The sequence below is a fragment of the Tachypleus tridentatus genome, chromosome 2, assembly GCF_004210375.1.
Source record: "Tachypleus tridentatus isolate NWPU-2018 chromosome 2, ASM421037v1, whole genome shotgun sequence".
NCBI lineage: Eukaryota > Metazoa > Arthropoda > Merostomata > Xiphosura > Limulidae > Tachypleus > Tachypleus tridentatus.
The window spans coordinates 27,339,895-27,358,766 of NC_134826.1; the positions used below are offsets into that span (position 1 = coordinate 27,339,895).

The window sequence follows — 18,872 nt, forward strand, 5'->3', positions numbered from 1 at the left end:
CAAGAATATTTTTTTATCAATGATCACAAAAGTGCTCTAAAAACTTAGGCAACTGTAGCGTGAAGAGAAGCGTGTGATAGAATACCATGTTATGAGTTTAATTTGTTTCTGTTTGGTTTGAATTTGGCGCAAAGCTACACGAGGGCTTTCTGTGCTAGCCGTCCCTAATTTAGCAGTGTAAGACTAGAGGGAAGGCAGCTAGTCATCACTACCCACCGCCAACTCTGGGGCTACTCTTTTACCAACGCATAGTGGGATTGACCGTCACGTTATAATGCCCCCACGGCTGAAAGGGCGAAAATGTTTGGTGCGACGAGGATTCGAACTCGCCACCCTCAGATTAGGAGTTGAACGCCTTAACCCACCTGGCCATGCCAGGCCTATTTTAGGCCGACTGAAACTGTTTGAGGTCTTGACCTTTTTAGTGTATGTCGAACACAGTACTGACTAGAAAGAATACAATAATTGTACACTAACTGAAATGTTAAATACTGAGAAATACGATATCGAGGATACACATTTGGTTTGTTTTTGCATCATTATATAGTATGTAAGAACTGTTTACTGACTCTTAAGTATGTTAACGACATAAACTATAGTTGAAGTATGGTGAACCTTAAATTTATGTAGAAAATATATGATTATTGGAGTGTGAAGTGTTTATTTTCAATATTAAATATAATGTATTATCACTGGCAGTAACTTTTTAGAAACGTACAGTTTAACTGAGTACAAAAATTTATTTTACTTAAATGCATCAATATACAATCAGTATTTTGTAAAATGAACATTACATTTATGTATAGTTTGAACAGCTTACAACGCTAAATGTAATGAAAAATAACTAGACAGCAACAATATATTACAGTTAACTTTTATTCCAATAAAAGTTTTATGCCTCTTCTTTCTAGCTGTCCCCGCTGGTACAGTAAGTCTACGGATTTACACCACTAAAATCAGAGGTTCGATTCCCCTTGGTGGCCTCAGCAGATAGCCTGGTGTGGCTTTTCTATAAGAAAACACACACACACTGTTTCCAACTATTGATGATACGTTAATACAATTAGTTTATCGGCCTTCGTTTATAGAGAAACTATCTGTGTGATGTGACCACAAGACGACCTTTGTAATTCCTAAGTGTCAAAGTCTTGCTAGCTTGACACCAGTCTTAATAGAAAATGTAGGTGGATAAACAGTAAGTCATTCATTTATAATGTTTATCTGTAACAAAATGAATTACTAGACGAATGACATAAAAGTGAAATAATAAGTTTTAAATTATTTTTCATAATATATAAATAAACGTCTTTTTTCGGACAATAAGTGATGTTTATTATCTCATTCAAATAATGTATATGTTATTATAGTTATGTCGCTGAAATAAGAATTTTCATGTCCTTTTCAGGACAATAATTATAAGACATATGTTTAAATGTAGGAACTGTAATAACTGTACCCTAAACGTGTACTAAATCATACAAACGGAACTAGCTGACTTGTTCAATAATTTTAAAGAAATGGTAAATAAGGCTTGGTTAAAAACTTTCCAACAGCAAATTAATTGTAGAATTAAATATAGAACTAATAAATTAGTGTTAAATCTAGCACTGTCGATCAACTTCGTAAGAGTCATTGTTTCAAATGTCATATCCGCTTGTCTGATCACATTTGGTGGAACTATGAGCTGATCATCTCTGGTGGTATGGTCTCTACACCTCCTTACTGCGGGCCCTCTCGTATCACTTGTTGCAACTACAACTTCATCATGTCTAGGGATATCATTGTTTCCACCCCTCTCTACTGTCTGGTAATCCCTACTGGGGCGACATCCTTTGGACGCAGGACAATCGCTTTAACTAATAACGAACGTGAGAACGTTAGAACCACAATTTACAAAACAGATTTTAAATGTGGATGTGTACAGAATCTACAATTCATCTTTTTCGATACAGTTTGCTATAAAGTTACTTACTACCATATACTCAAATATTTTGTCGTAGACATTTCTTTTATGTATTATGTAACATTAAATATGAAACACTTTGCCATATAGAGGTTCGTATAGAATACTGCATGCAAAGCTCCGAATATACCATTGTGAAAACCGTATGAAATGCATATTAACATGTTACTGCTTTTCAAAGCTAGACTGTACTTAATAAATGAAACTATATTTTAATTATGTAAAGACGTTCTCCTGAAATAAAGAAAAAATAACCAAATTAAAATATCTGAATGGGTTAATTGTTTCTAATTCTGTATAGAAGATAGCTTCCATTCAACCTTTAGGCCAAATAGACATTGCTTACTTACAGATAGTTGTCCCACAAATCTTGAATGTAATGTAAATATTTAAATCGCACTTTAAAGGACGACTTATGATAAATAAATTTGTAATAAGTCAGAATACAAATACATGGTTCTTTACACAAATATCAACAATAACATACTAGGTTATCGATGTTTTGTCCTGTTGCTTGTCAAAGAGGGACACAGGTAAGTTTATAGAGTTACTGTTGCGCTAAATCAAACACAAAAAAAGTTGTTGTTTTTTCGAACGATCGTTATCAGTTACCATCTCCCCGTCCCCCAGAGACAGAGAATTATTTCTGCTGAGTTATAACAATAAAAACCAGGTTTCAGTACCCCTAGTGGCAGAGCATATACAGCCAATTGTGTACCTTTCTGCTTATTTATAAACAAACAATTACAATGAACCAGTCAGCGTTAATGATTCAAGTCGTTGTCAAAGAAGGTCACATAGGTAACTTGTAACTACTACTAGATGACAGCACCACGTAAGTGAAATTAATTTTCCCTAAAACCGTAAAATTGAATACTTGCATATGTATATACATTTATATTTACATATAAGATCGCAGATATTTAAAAATTTTAAACATTTTCCAAGAAAATCACCCATACCAATACCTGAAAAATTTATTAATTCTGATTTTTATTCTATGATTATTAATTTGTAAGCGTACGACATTTATTAATTTATTTACTACTGAGTTCTTATATACAAAGCTGATATGTTTTGTGTTTAGTTTGTTTCATTTCCGAATGGCTTCAGAAAACCTAACGACCTTCTGATGTAGGCCATTGAAGTAAAAACTCTCAAAAAACAACCGAACCTTTGACATCGAATCTTGGCAATATAATTATATTATACAGGATTTTTTTTACTATTTGTTTAAAGATTAATATAAAAATACGTATAACCTTAACAAGCGAACAAGCTCCTGTGACAAACATGGCTGAAAATTTTGAAACTAAAAAAATGGTTATAATAATTCATTCTCTTACGAACTTCCTAGCCCGGCATGACCAGGTGGTTAAGGCACTCGACTCGTAATCCGAGAGTTACGGGTTCGAATACCTGCCACACAAAACATGTTCGCCCTTTCAGCCGTGAGGGCGTTATAATGAAACGATCAATCCCACTATTTGTTGGTAAAATAGTAGCCCAAGAGTTGGCGGTGGGTCGTGATGACTAGTTGCCTTCCCTCTAGTATTACACTGCTAAATTAGAGACGGCTAGCGCAGATAGCCCTCGTGTAGTTTTGCACGAAATTCAAACACAAACATAAAATCTTCAACAAGTTACAAATTGTTCGCTAAAAGTATGCATTTTACCATTTGGAGGAAGTTTACAACTGAGATCTGTTTCTAGTAAATTATGATACGACAAAAACAGTTCGTGGTTTTGTTGTGACCGTATTAGTCCATATATATGTATTAGTTTATATAGCCACATATTGGAACGAGGTCATATTATTTATTTCAAAATACTATTTTTCTGTCTTTTAGAACAAATTAGAAAATGCGTTTTCTTTTATTACTATTTAGAAATATTCTCTCTTATCCAGTCTTTTCAATATTCCCTTTCATCCCCAGAGGTGTAACGAAAATGGCAGGATGCCGCCCCAGATCGTGACTTAATAACATCTCTGCGGGCAATGTCGTCGCATCTGAAGCACTTTCGGTTACAAAGCAAGGCTCGTTTGAAACCTTCCCATGGTACAGTGCACAGGTTTGGCAATGACAACTTATAGATAGGCCAATGATGTTTTTGTTAGTAACAGTAATTGCTACGGTTCAGTTCGTGATATTTCCGTTATTATCACTATCCTACAAGCAAATTCAGATAAGAAACATACTAGGAAACTATATTTCTCAATTTGTCAAACGTTCCTCTTTAAAACATGTTAAATGGCTTAGTTTGAAAGTGACGTGATTACTAATACCTTTTGTTCTTATCAGTTTCACATAGGATGTGGTATGTTATAATATAGCTTTATCTTGTTATTTTACTTTTCAGAAAAAGTGTTTTATAGCTTTTTATAAACTACTTTACTTGATACTTCATATGAAATATTTCATTTTAATTTGTATATTATATTTCACTGTACTTTTAAAATACATAAACTGACAAGTGAAAAAATGATTGATTCTAAACCTTTCAAAATATAGCAAAGAAACATATCCTAAATTTGATCATACGACGTACCACAAGTACTAGTTAAAATACGTTGTAATCCGTAAGACTAAACTGTTGTACTACTAACCCTGATGAAACTGCGATGCTGATACTTTCTAACTTTTCAAACATTTCTAAGCTTCTAATTGTGGACTAGTCATTTAGTAAATAATGACAAACTGAAGCATTTCTAAGCTTCTAATTGTTGACTAGTCATTTAGTATACAATGAAAAACTGAACCATTTCTGAGCTTCTGATTGTGAACTAGCCATTTAGTAAATAATGACAAACTAAAACATTTCTAAGCTTCTAATTGTGAACTAGCCATTTAGTAAATAATGAAAATGTGAAACATTTCTAAGCTTCTGATTGTGGACTAGTCATTTAGTAAATAATAACAAATTGAAACATTTCTAAGCTTCTAATTGTGGACTAGTCATTTAGTAAATAATGACAAACTGAAACATTTCTAAGCTTCTGATTGTGAACTAGTCATTTAGTAAATAATGAAAATGTGAAACATTTCTAAGCTTCTGAATGTGGATTAGCCATTTGGTAAATAACGAAAAAGTGAAACATTTCTAAGCTTCTAATTGTGCACTACCCATTTAGTAAATAATGACAAACTGAAACATTTCTAAGCTTCTGATTGTGGATTAGCCATTTAATAAATAATGAAAAGGTGAAACATTTCTATGCTTCTAATTGTCGACTAGTCATTAAATAAATAATGACAAACTGAACCATTTCTGAGCTTCTGATTGTGAACTAGCCATTTAGTAAATAATGAAAAACTCAAATATTTCTAAGCTTCTGATTGTGGACTAGTCATTTAGTAAATAATAACAAATTGAAACATTTTTAAGCTTCTAATTGTAGACTAGCCATTTAGTAAATAATGAAAAGGTGAAACATTTCTAAGCTTTTAATTGTGGACTAGTCATTTAATAAATAATGAAAAACTGAAACATTTCTAAGCTTCTGATTGTGAACTAGTCATTTAGTAAATAATGAAAATGTGAAACATTTCTAAGCTTCTGATTGTGAATTAGCCATTTAATAAATAATGAAAAACTGAAACATTTCTAAGCTTTTAATTGTGGACTAGTCATTTAATAAATAATGAAAAACTGAAACATTTCTAAGCTTCTGATTGTGAACGAGTTATTTAGTAAATAATGAAAAACTGAAACATTTCTAAGCTTCTGATTGTGAACTAGTCATTTAGTAAATAATGAAAATGTGAAACATTTCTAAGCTTCTGATTGTGAATTAGCCATTTGGTAAATAATGAAAAGGTGAAACATTTCTATGCTTTTAATTGTGGACGAGTTATTTAGTAAATAATAACAAACTGAAATATTTCTAAGCTTCAAATTGTGGACTAACCATTTAGTAAATAATGATGAACTGAAACATCCTAAACTTGTATATTAATCATACAAGATTATTTAATGTATTAAAATATGTTTTCTGTTTCAATAAATTTGGGGACGTACCCTCAAACCATGTGTAGCTTTGTTCTGAAATTTTTTTGAGTGAACAAACCTCTTTATACGGTCGTTACTAGTTTTATTATCTAAGCTTGTAGGGTAGCTAAACATATCTATCACTAAACAAATAATTTCAGATATATATATAGTTATACAGTTAACCCCAGAAGCCAATTAACACGAACATTTGATTACATGTTACTTACTCTTCTATCTTAATTTTACCCAGTTATAAGACACTTAGAAAGACTTAGTTTATTCATATAAACCGCCCCCAGAGGGCGTTATTCTCACCGTCACAAAAATAAACTACATATATAGGGACAGAGACAGTGAAAGATGGTGTTTAGGAATTAGTACGGAAGGTTTATTCATTTGGATCATGAACTAATTCTTCCCAATTGTGCAGCTCCCCACATGCGACAGAGTAGCCCACCCAAACAGAAGACTCGCTGACCATCTGTGATTTTCTAATTTTATGTTTAAACCTTTGGGATTTAGTAAAATGTGACCTCAAATAGTCTTTGCGTAATAAACAACAACAAGTGTTAACATCCACCAAAGATGCGTACAGAAACTACAATGTCCCAAATTGTATTTTATATATATATATGTGTGTGTGTACAATCTTCTAATGTGATTATGCTGTTTTTTAGTAGTGTAATACTAACATCCATCGAAACTGTATATAGAAATTACAATGTCCCAAATTGTCTTATGCCCTTATATAGCATCTTCCAATACAGTTAGACCCGGCATGACCAAGCGCGTTAAGGCGTGCGCTTCGTAATCTGAGGGTCGCGGGTTCGCGCCCGAGTCGCGCCAAACGTGCTCGCCCTCCCAGCCGTGGGGGCGTTATAATGTTATGGTCAATCCCACTATTCGTTGGTAAAAGAGTAGCCCAAGAGTTGGCGGTGGGTGGTGATGACTAGCTGCCTTCCCTCTAGTCTTACAATGCTAAATTAGGGACGGCTAGCACAGATAACCCTCGAGTAGCTTTGTACGAAATTCAAAAAAACAAACAAAACAACCCAATACAATTATACTGTCTTACAGTAGTGTAATACTACAAGCTACCAAAGACGTATATAAATATACAGAGAATTGATATTAAGTTTATAAGTGATTCCCAGGCCTTCCAAGAGCTGACCACGTTGGTGTATAAACAGTTACTGTATTATTTTGATTTCATCTAGTACAAAAGCAGTGAGATTGTATACAACTTAGCAGCTACACAGAATTGTTAAAACGAGCAACTATTGTCGCAGAGTCGCCTTATTTTAAATTATCTGTAAAAATCAGACTATAAGGATGGCTTGAAGTGTGTTCATTAAAGAATAGCTGGTAAGGGATGCAAACAATGACCTCTCGTGTTCACAGTCTGGACACACTAAGCTTTTGACCGTGCGCAGACCAGAAAGATATTTATTCCTTTTATTGTTGATTTTAACCAAAAACTGGTGATGGGTAATTACTGTGTAAATTACTTTGATTATTTTCATAATATTTATTTTATTTTATTCGGAATAATGACTAAATGAGAAAAAATTTGGAGGCTGACTTATTAAAGCTTACAGACTTATTGAAGTCTAATAGGTATTCATAACGGAAAACAGAGTAATTTAGTCATAGTAATAAAGGTCATGTTTTAATTAGGATAAAGAACACGAGATTCTGCACCTTACGGGGCAAGTTATTACTTCATATATTAGTACCAGGAAGGTAAAGTTTATAGAGTTAGTAGGTGTCTTTCGCAAGTACACAACATTCTCAAGTAATTCGTTCAATAAGAAAAGCGTATTATAGCTTTATGTGTCTAAAATAGTATAAAATTATAGTCATGATAAAACTGCTGTATGAATAAAACCTATTTATCTTATGGATAATCCATAACTTTTTACTTTTTTTTATTGATTAATAGAACATAACTTTATTAATGTTATTCACATATTACTAAAATATGTAAATACAAGACGAAACCTGTCAATATTAGTCTGGATATTTGTTATTGATTTGTCTGTTGATAGACCAACAAGCGAGACAGTTTGGTTTGTTTTAAATTTTGTGCAAACCTGCACAAGGTCTTTCTACGGTAGCTGCCCCTAATTTAGCAGTGTGAGACTAGAGGAAAGGCAGCTAGTCATGTCCACCTACCGCCAACTCTTGGACTACTCTTTTACCAACAAATAGTGGGATTGACTGTCACATTATAATGTCCCCTCAGCTGAAAGGGTGAGCATGTTTGGTATGATGGGGATTCGAACCCTCAACTCTCAGATTACTAATCGAGTGCCTTAACCACCTGACCATGCCGGACCTTAGCGAGACGGAGAGCATGATAAGGCGGTAGATGTTTAATGTTTAGCCAAAAAGAAACGTGAAATCTTTGTGTAGGTATGTGTTTATATTTTCGTCTTGAAAATATCTTGATATGTTTATGTGTGTGTGTGTGTGTTAGTTAAATAATTTTAATAAAAATTAATTTGCATGTGTTTTGTTCGTGAAACGAAATAATTCAGTAATATATCATTTACAATGACGTGTGTTTTAAAAGCTTGTATAATATCTAAATGTAAAAAAAATAATCGTTTCTGTAATTCAGGTTGTCACAGATTTACTGAACCTATTAACTGACGCATCAAGCAGTTAGTTTATTTTTAGGTTTTGTTATCCTACAGAACTGGCTATTTGTACTCCAACCAATGAGACAATGCTACATCAGCATGATGTATATAAAATATCGACAGTCATACTGTTCCCACTAGTAGCGTGATTAATGCAGTGTGGCTCCCAGCACAGAAATGCCATATGACAAATGTTTAACATCAGAGTTTGGCTAGTGAAATCTACTCAATACGATCGATTGACGAATTTCGTGGTTCATCAGAAGCTTGTGGAAACCTCGAGGAGATTATGTGAAACCAGCACTGTAGATAACAAAAATGGTGAAGGTAAAGATACGAAGTTATTCCAAAATGACGTTCATTAACTGGGGTTATGCTCGATATAACACATGACAAGGCCCGGCATGGCTACGTGGTTAAGGCACTCGACTCGTAATCTGAAGGTCGCGGGTTCGAATTCCCATCTCACCAAACATGCTCATCCTTTTAGCTGTGGCGACGTTCTAAGTGACGGTCAATCCCATTATTCGTTGGTAAAAGAGTAGCCCAAGAGTTGGCGGTAGGTTGTGATGACTAGCTGCCGTCCCTCTAGTCTTACACTGCTAAATTAAGGACGGCTAGCGCAGATAGTAGCTTTGCGCGTAATTCAAAACAAACCAAACACATGACAATCTAGCAAAGATCTTGCCAATAACCTAGCTGAGTGTACAGACATGAATGTTAAATCCGAAACAGAAAGATAAAAGGTACACTTTAGCACAAAAAAGCCTATAAAACTACAAACAACAGAAAGATAAACGTTGGATACGTAAGGTATTTACGATTATTATCAGTGTTTCTTTGTTTATTAGTGAGTCAAAACATTTGTGTCAAAACTAAACGTACTGTTTTCAACAACATGCGAGGCTTTCTTTGCTTATTGAGTCCCTCTTCTGAATAACAGTACCTCCCGCTAGTACAGCGGTAAGTCTACGGATTTACAACACTATAATCAGGAGTTCGATTCCCCTCGGTGGGCTCAAGCAGATAGCCTGCTGTGGCTTTGCTATAAAAAAAACAACACGCATTCCAAGTAACAGTGATGAACCCTAAATTAAGCAAAACTAGTCTAGAGCAGCAGAGTTAGCGATTAGATTAAGTTTGTAGGTCATTTTTTTATTCTTTCATTAAAATTCATATTATACGATAAAGAAAAAAATAAGTTACTGAACAATGTCACACAAGTTGACTGTAAATGGACTCTTCGACAATATACTATAATAAAGTCAACAAATTTCAGTTTCACCCACTACAAAATGACTGCAATATCAAGCACTTCCAGTAGTTTATATTTCTGATCAGTGTTTTAAATTATTTCTTAAAGCGCATTTAGTAGCTCTCTGTTTAGATATTATTGTCGTATAACGTTAGCGAGATGTAATATTTATATGAATATATAACGCGGATAGTGCTGAGATCAGTATAAATACAGATAAGTTATATTTTCATTATAATGGGTTTTTTTCAGTTAATTCAAATTAAAATGACAACAAAATTTCACATTAAATATTCGCTTATCATCATATTAACTGCATACATCAACTGGCTGCACACATCTGTGAGAGGTAATCACCATTGTAACATGTAGGACTATTTTAAACAGAGTGTTTGTTATTGTAATTGTTTTCCTAACACTTGCATTTTCTTATCACTTTAATAGTTCCAGAAAAAAATGTATGCAACCTTCAGTGGTAACTTGTTGAAACTTTACAGAAAAAAATAAATTTTAATACCACAGCGTATCTAGTCCAACCATTTCAGTACAAACGAACTAAAATTCACAGAAACTAAACAAAAGACGTTTAAAAATGTGTCTCAGAACGGCTAGTATGGGTATTAACACTTACTGCTAAGGAGAGAACAGTGTTTTGACCTTCCTAGGTCATCTTCAGGTTAAGAAAGAGAGAGTTTGAATGTGACCATTGACGGACACATGTCTTAGGGACGAGAGTATAAAGTGGTACGGGATTGTAGGGGGCGTTGCAGGTGGGTGTTAGGTTATTAATTAGTATTGGTATAAAGGTGTTCCTTTATATTGGTTTAATTTAATTTATACTCTCGTCCCTAAGACATGTGTCCGTCAACGATCACATTCAAACTCTCTCTTTCTTAACCTAAATATGACCTAGGAAGTTCAAAACATTGTTCTTTCGTTATCAGTAAATGTGTTAATACCCATGCTAGCCGTTCTGAGATACATTTTTATTTCAAGTGGGTTTCTCGTCTTCACGTAAAAGACGTTTAAGGCCGTATGTCAAAGTTAATATTTCAAAGCATTATATTTGAATGTTTTATACTACGTTTGGTACTAAAACCTAACTAAAAAGTAAACTATTATATCTTTCACGATATGTTACATTGTATATGTGGCACACCATAAAAACCTTATTTATGGGTTCATATTTAAATATTCGAAAGTTCTTTACCTGACGACAGTCAGTTCTCGCCAACAACCACGAGCTGAATAATTTAGAAAATTAAGAGAACGGAAGGGGAAAAAATACTTCAATTATTCTTTTATTAATAAATTACTCAATTCAACCATGAAAAGTAACTTTTTTACATAATTCATTTAACTCCAATACCAATAATATTATTTTTATCTATTGTCACTAACACATCTTGCACTTAATATTACTTGTCAATACTTGTGATTTTTTAAAAATAAATACTACGTTTACAGACTACACAAAATAATACATAAACAAGGTCAAATCCAAACAACTGGATCTATAATTCAAATAAGAAGAATGCATGCTCAACTATAGCACGAAATATCACTATAAAACCTCAGTGTATCTATTCATTCACCGGGCCCGGCATGGCCAAGCGCGTTAAGGCATGCGACTCGTAATCTGATGGTCGCGGGTTCGCATCCCAGTCGCGCCAAACATGCTCGCCTTTTCAGTCGTGGGGGCGTTATATTGGCATAGTCCATCCAACTATTCGTTGGTAAAAGAGTAGCCCAAGAGCTGGCGGTGGGTGGTGATGACTAGCTACCTTCCCTCTAGTCTTACACTGCTAAATTATGGACGGCTAACATAAATAGCCCTTGAGTAGTTTTGTGCGAAATTCAAAAAAACAAACAAACAATGCTGCGTTCACCATCGTATCAAAACATGTATTTTTCACTAAGCCTCACTTTCATCAGTAATTATCACACGTTATGTTTGAATAACACTGCACAACAATTTTTTTGGAAAGTTTTGCTTCCTAAAAAGTTTTTGCTGATTGTGACAGATACCTGGTGGGTATGTACAAATATAGTTTTGGTTTTGCTTCATCACGTAGGAACACTGAGAAATAGACAGTTAACTGTTTACCGGCAATAACGTATTTAATTGCGTTTATGTTTCTAATACGCTTATTAAGTTCAATATAATTAAAAGTGTTTTGCTCCTGATTTTCGTTTGTATTCAATGTCCGGTGCATCATGTTGCAGTGTCCAACAGTAGTCAGCAAGCATTGACGGATTCCAGTTTCCCTGATATCGTTTCTCCATTGTAGTAATGTACTGGTGAGACTGAAGATTTCGATGAAACGGTACGTGATGGGCAAATTTGGATGTAATTTTCGTGATCAGCAGCCAAAATTCTATAAGGAACACCCAACAGTGTTCAATAAGCAAAAACTTTGTTGTGCAGTTTTATTGATTAGCAGAAAAACAACAAAACGTTCTATTTCCTAAAATCGTTTCGATGTTCTAACCCGTTCCTTCCAAGCTACATTATATAGTAAGAAGGCATGTTTTGTGTGCATGTAATACACAGAAGGAGGTGTAACATTTAATAACTTCAAAATAATGGTTAACTTGCATCATCGTGATAATTACCGACCTTGGATGGCAACACAGCAGAAAAACCTTCACTCCAAAGCTACGACAACCACGATAAACGCTCTTTTCCGGCAATCAATTTTATTAGTCGTATCCTTGGTCGTTACCTGTCTTCCTTTGTACTCATAACTCGCACAACAGTTTTTCAGACAGTAATCATGTACTTTCCTACCAGTTCAAATGAAGGTTCACAGGCGACAGACAGTATCCCTATTGAGTCGTTGAACATGTTAAACCAGGAGTTTAAAGTCTTTTTATCCTTTTATTGGTCCTGATGAACTCATGAAGACGGTATTATTAATCACAAAGATAAATGTGCTTCATGTGTCATTTATTGTGACCCTACGACTCACTCGCATACACATTTTCTCTCCCTGTTTGACTCACGAGGTTTATCCACTTTTTATTCTGTATCAAGTACCTGCTAGCAGTGGCAGTAGCAAATTTGATGGGAGTGCCTCGGAGAAGGATATTAAAAGTGAGCGTTATGTCACAACATTGTGTCAGAAATATACTGATATTTGACAAGAACAAACTTGACAAGAAACCATAGATGATAATGCAGCTTTTAATATTATATAAATTTTAAGTTCTTAATAATATAAGAAAATATTTAAAAACAACTTTAAATTACCCTGGTGTGAGAATTTGAATATTTGTTCTTCAGTTATTTCCTCTTTTGAACTTCCCCCTTAAACTTTTTAATGTCAAATATCATCATAACATTGTGATGAGAACATACCAAAATAGTGAACAGTAAAAGTTACTGTTCTTGTGAAATGGATCATATAGCTCTTTAATATCACTCATAGCAAAATATGATCCTTATTAAATCACGATTTATAAATCTAAATATGAAAAATGTTATTATAATGTGTAAAGAAGCAATTCTTCGATATTTAGATTAGATCTACTTAACCCAGGAATAAGCTTCATCAAGCTAGAGCCTAAAGTAACAAGACTAACTTTACACTAATATACACATACTACTTTAAATAAACAGCACATTTAGTGCCTTTGTTTGCCTTATATAACAGCTACAGTATTCCACTACTATAAACATACTACTTTAGATAAACAGTACCTTTAATGTCTTTATTTGCCTTACCTAACAACTATAGTCTTCCATAAATATTAACATACTATCTTAAATAAGCAGTGTCTTTGTTTGCCTTACATAACAGCTACAGTATTCCACTACTATAAATGTACTATCTTAAATAAGCAGTGCCTTTGTTTGCCTTACATAACAGCTACAGTATTCCACTACTATAAACATACTACTTTAGATAAACAGTACCTTTAGTGTCTTTGTTTGCCTTATATAACAACTACAGTATTCCACTAACATAATCATACTGCCTTAGATAAACAGTACCTTTAGTGTCTTTATTTACCTTATATAACAGCTACAGTATTTCACTACTATAAACATACTACTTTAGATAAACAGTATCTTTAGTGTCTTTGTTTGCCTTATATAACAACTATAGTCTTCCACTACTATAAAAATACTATCTTAAATAAGCAGTGTCTTTGTTTGCCTTACATAACAGCTACAGTATTCCACTACTATAAATGTACTATCTTAAATAAGCAGTGCCTTTGTTTGCCTTACATAACAGCTACAGTATTCCACTACTATAAACATACTACTTTAGATAAACAGTACCTTTAGTGTCTTTGTTTGCTTTATATAACAACTATAGTCATACATAAATATAAACATACTATCTTAAATTAGCAGTGTCTTTGTTTGCCTTACATAACAGCTACAGCATTCCACTACTACAAACGTACTATCTTAAATAAGCAGTGTCTTTGTTTGCCTTATATAACAGCTACAGTATTCCACTAATATAAACATACTACCTTAGATAAACAGTACCTTTAATGTCTTTGTTTGGCTTAAGTATCAAAAAGTGAGACGGGTTAAACCAAACTAATAGCGTTTCCACATCCACAAACAGTAGAGCTCTTTATCATAGCAAGGGGCCGTGAAAGATGTACTCTCGGATTCCCAGTTCGAGCACACAAATCACTAGGTCATATCGTTCGTTTGTGGAATATTTTAAATAACAATGTAGTTTTCAAAAATTATCTCATACTCTCTGGAGATACTGGTAATTTGAACTCCTTATAAATCGCAAATAAGAAAATAAAAGAACATATGATTGGTACTTTGCTTAATTATACGAACAAACAGATAATTATTACGAATCAACCGGTAAAAATCTATCACACCGAAAAAGAGGTGGACGTTCCCACTTACGCTTTCATTTCTAATTCAAGTGTTAGTTGAGGAAAAAAAGACAAGCGGAGAGACTCACCACTTATGTGCACATCCAAGAAACCAGCAGGCAAAACTACCAACAGCTTGTACGCCTCAGGGTTCTGGCAACATTCCAAACGTGTTCAAAATCAAACTCAGAACGACTTTCTTGCTCAGTGGTGTTGGCCACAAAGAATGGGTGGGCCGACGTGGTGTGAAAGGGGTGGGGGAAGCGCCTTGTAATCACTGGGTTTCCCGCCGAGTCAGTGCTCTAAATGCGAATCACGTTCATTGTATGGACTTAATGTTGTTGTTGAGAAGCTTATGCTTTGGAATTATTTTCCTTGTATTCTCAACCTCTTCCACTGAACCAGCATTTGCGAAACCTGGAAGATGAATGTTATTCGAAGTAAAGATGTATATCCTAATTTTTATGCTTACTATAATATTGTCTTTGTATTTTTTATGCTATTTTTAAGTCAAAGGTAGAGTTCAGCAAATTAGAAACAAATTTGTTAATGTACACGATCAACTGTTTGTTTTGTGATGATGAGAAAACCCACTTGTAGAGAAAAATATATATGTAAAATCGACTGGTATGGGTAGAGAAAGCACTATGTAGAGGAGCGAACAACTTCTCGACCTTCTTCAATCATCGTTAGGTTCACAAGGAAAGAAAGGGTTACCTGTATTAACAAATATATCCAACATCTAAGCACGCCCTCTACATTCCTACCCTCAATTGCACAACCGCCTTCAAACATGTGGTTAGCTATCGGTCAGTAACCCTTTCTTTCTTTGTGAACCTGACGATGATCGAAGAAGATCGAAACGTTGTTCGCTCCTCTATTACTGCTATCTCTACCCATACCAGCCGTTTTTAAATACACAACTGTTTGTTTGTTTGTTTGAAATTAAGCAAAAAGCACCACAATAGTATACTTGTGTGCTTTGTCCATCAAGAGTATTGAAGCCCAGTTTCTGGCATTGTAAGTGTGAAGATATAAGCTGAGTTAATAGGTTAAAAACAAGAAGAGAGACACAACTAAATGTAAGCTATATTGTGTGTATGTTTTCCTATAGCAAAGCCACGTCGGGTTATCTGCTGAGCCCACCGAGGGGAATCGAACCGCTGATTTTAGCGTTGTAAATCCGGAGACTTACCGCTATACCAGCGGGGGGCATTTTAATGGAAATAAAAAGTAAACCACTTTATTCATTAAAACGTATATCTCTTGTTGTTAAGGCCCGGCATGGCCAGGTGGGTTAAGGCGTTCGACTCGTAACCTGAGGGTCACGGGTTCGAATCCCTGTCGCACCAAACATGCTCGCCCTCCCAGCCGTAGGGGCATTATAATGTTACGGTCAATCCCACTATTCGTTGGTAAAAGAGTAGCCCAAGAGTTGGCGGTGAGTGATGATGACTAGCTGCTTTCCTCTAGTCTTACACTGCTAAATTAGGGACGGCTAGCACAGATAGCCCTCGTGTAGCTTTGCGCGAAATTTAAGAACAAAAACTTGTTTTTATAAGGTCCTTACTGAACTGCATCAGAATAAAGTATGCTGCAACTAATTTAAAACCAACGATTTTTTGTTTGTTTTTGAATTTCTCGCAAAACTATATAAAGGCTATCTGCACTAGCTGTTCCTAATTTAGGAGTGAAAGACTAGAAAGAAAACAGCTGGTCATCACTACCCACCGCCAACTCTTGGAACACTCTTTTCACCAACAAATAGTGGGATTTATCGCCACCATTGAATGAGCAAGTATGTTTGGCGGGGCGAGGACTCGAGCCTGCACCACTCAGATTAAGAGTCGTGCGCCCTAGCCACCTGACCATGCCGGGCCAATATAACAAAAAGAAAAACGTAAACAAAACACAGTCTCATCATATTATGTGCGAAGAGAAATGAACGTACATCACAATCCATTGAGAAAGTCGGGACTTTTTTGCTTTTCCTCAAAGTTATAAAAGTTCTAATGTAAATAATGACAAGTTTAAATAAATGGGATCTCACAGTTTCATTAACTCTTTAGTAAGGAACAGTATACTATGTCGTTTTCTAATACCAATGTTCTATAGTTCAAAATAACAATAATGACATTTCTTCAACCATTCTGTTTAAATTCGGGACAGGAAACGTTTTGTAACAATTTATCTCAGATATACAGATTTAAGTGTTACATTTACAGATAGGTAGATACGTTTTAACGAAAGGGATAAACTGTTATACTACAAGTGTGGCTTAAATCAACAATTTACTCATTCGCGTTTAAAGTTCATAACATACGTACCACAATAAAACAATAAAACACTATTGAAATGCTACAATATTTTGATTTATAAGAAACCATCTTCATTATTGTTTGTTTTTGTAATTACAACATCCTTTGTGATTTCAGTAATTATAAAAATGCGTACCAGTCTCTCGTCAATCATTTTGAGCAACAAAATATTTTATGTTTTTACTTGTACATATTTTCCCATCAGTAGTTGTATATGACACTTTCGTTTAAGCTGGTAATAGAACTATATGATTAATTTATGTATTTTTATGATATGATTCTATGTTCTTCCAAATATAATTAATCATAATTCAAAAGTTATTTATATCAAAGCTTAGTTTGTAACATACCTATAGTACGTATTTCATTTATTACCAATCGCTATATTACAATACCGAGACAATTTATTTTCAATAAAATCTATTAGCTTTAATAGCAGTTATGCCTTTACTTTGTATTTGCTTGAATCGCTTCACGTTTCTTAACTAGGCCTCCGTGTATTGTCCCTTCCTTATGTTTTTCGCGATTTAGTTTTTGAAAACTCTTGTCACTATTGGTCCAACTGCTGTGCGCAGTTCGAGTATCACATATTATTTCTGATGATTTTATAATCGATGTATTTCCTTGTTCCGTCTGCACATCAACTGTTTAAACACATAAACAGACAGTCACAATCGGGCCACTGCAACACAAGCATGTTTGGAAAAGGCAAAGTAGCCAATAATTAAAGCTAAGGGCGATGTTTGTCCGCACTTGGCACAACCAAAACATAAACAACCTACTTAAATACTGGTTCCCACCAACTCCACATTCACCTTCTATAGTGATAAGAGGAGCCTATAAAATGATTTACCTGCAGGGGCAGGAGGCTTGGCAACCGAAATGTGTATCTGTTTTGAAATTATTTTATGACCAATAAACTGTTAAGAAACGAATTTTATTTGACTTACCGCCGTGATACAGAAGCACAAAATATAATGAATATATAGTACTTTATTTTCTCTGGTTAACTGGTACCAATTCTGTTCTGCATATTATTACTACAATTGTTAGAAAAAAATAATATTATATTCATATAAATGGCCTCTAGGTGACATAAAATTCATGGTGAGTAGTATTGAAGTGGAAATTCTGCAACTTGCATGGTTCATTCCAGTGGTTCCTCAACTCAGATTCGCGAAACTAAACTGTGGCTACAAGTGAGATCGAGGAGGAATCCCAATTTTTCCACGAGTTGCATGGGAAGCTTTTTGTTTAAGTTACAAAATTTGTTTTAGAGAACAGAAAGTGAATAATTTATTTTTTAATATTACTTTTAGTATTCCTTGAAGCTCAATAAATATTATTTGTCTCAAGGCTATTAAGCTCAAAATATAGCTTGAAGGGGGGGGACGTTGACAAAAGAAATGGAACTCTTCCTAAATCCTGAAACACTACTGTTAGGTGGGAAATTCAACATGTGTAACCTGAAACACTACTGTTAGGTGGGAAATTCAACATGTGTAACCTGAAACACTACTGTTAGGTGAGAAGTTCAACATGTGTAAACACAATATCTTAGAAAATTCCCCGACATTCGACAAAACAATATTTTCAATGGTAAGTTTATTTATTGTACAGCGTTGTTTATGCTTAAGATTGTTTTAAAGAACAAATTTCAGTAAAAATAAGGAACCTCAAAGTGGCTACTATTCAAAATCTCTACTAAATCATCAGGTGTCTAAAATTATGGGCGCCTCAAGCTAGAACGTATGTGAATCCCTGATTTACTTTAATGTATTGAATATAAAACAAACTTAATTTGAACAGACTGTTGTTACTTTACTAGGCAATAAAAC

General features: G+C 34.4%; 1 long non-coding RNA gene across 1 annotated transcript in view; it reads right to left on the reverse strand.

Annotated features, from left to right (window-relative positions):
• Positions 1–15,401, reverse strand: part of LOC143239763 (uncharacterized) — a 54,209-nt gene extending 38,808 nt beyond the window's left edge. Inside the window, exon 1 of the long non-coding RNA XR_013021353.1 lies at positions 14,806–15,401. This is a non-coding gene — a long non-coding RNA (uncharacterized LOC143239763). The remainder of the gene's footprint in view (positions 1–14,805) is intronic.
• Between the last annotated feature and the right edge of the window lie 3,471 nt (positions 15,402–18,872).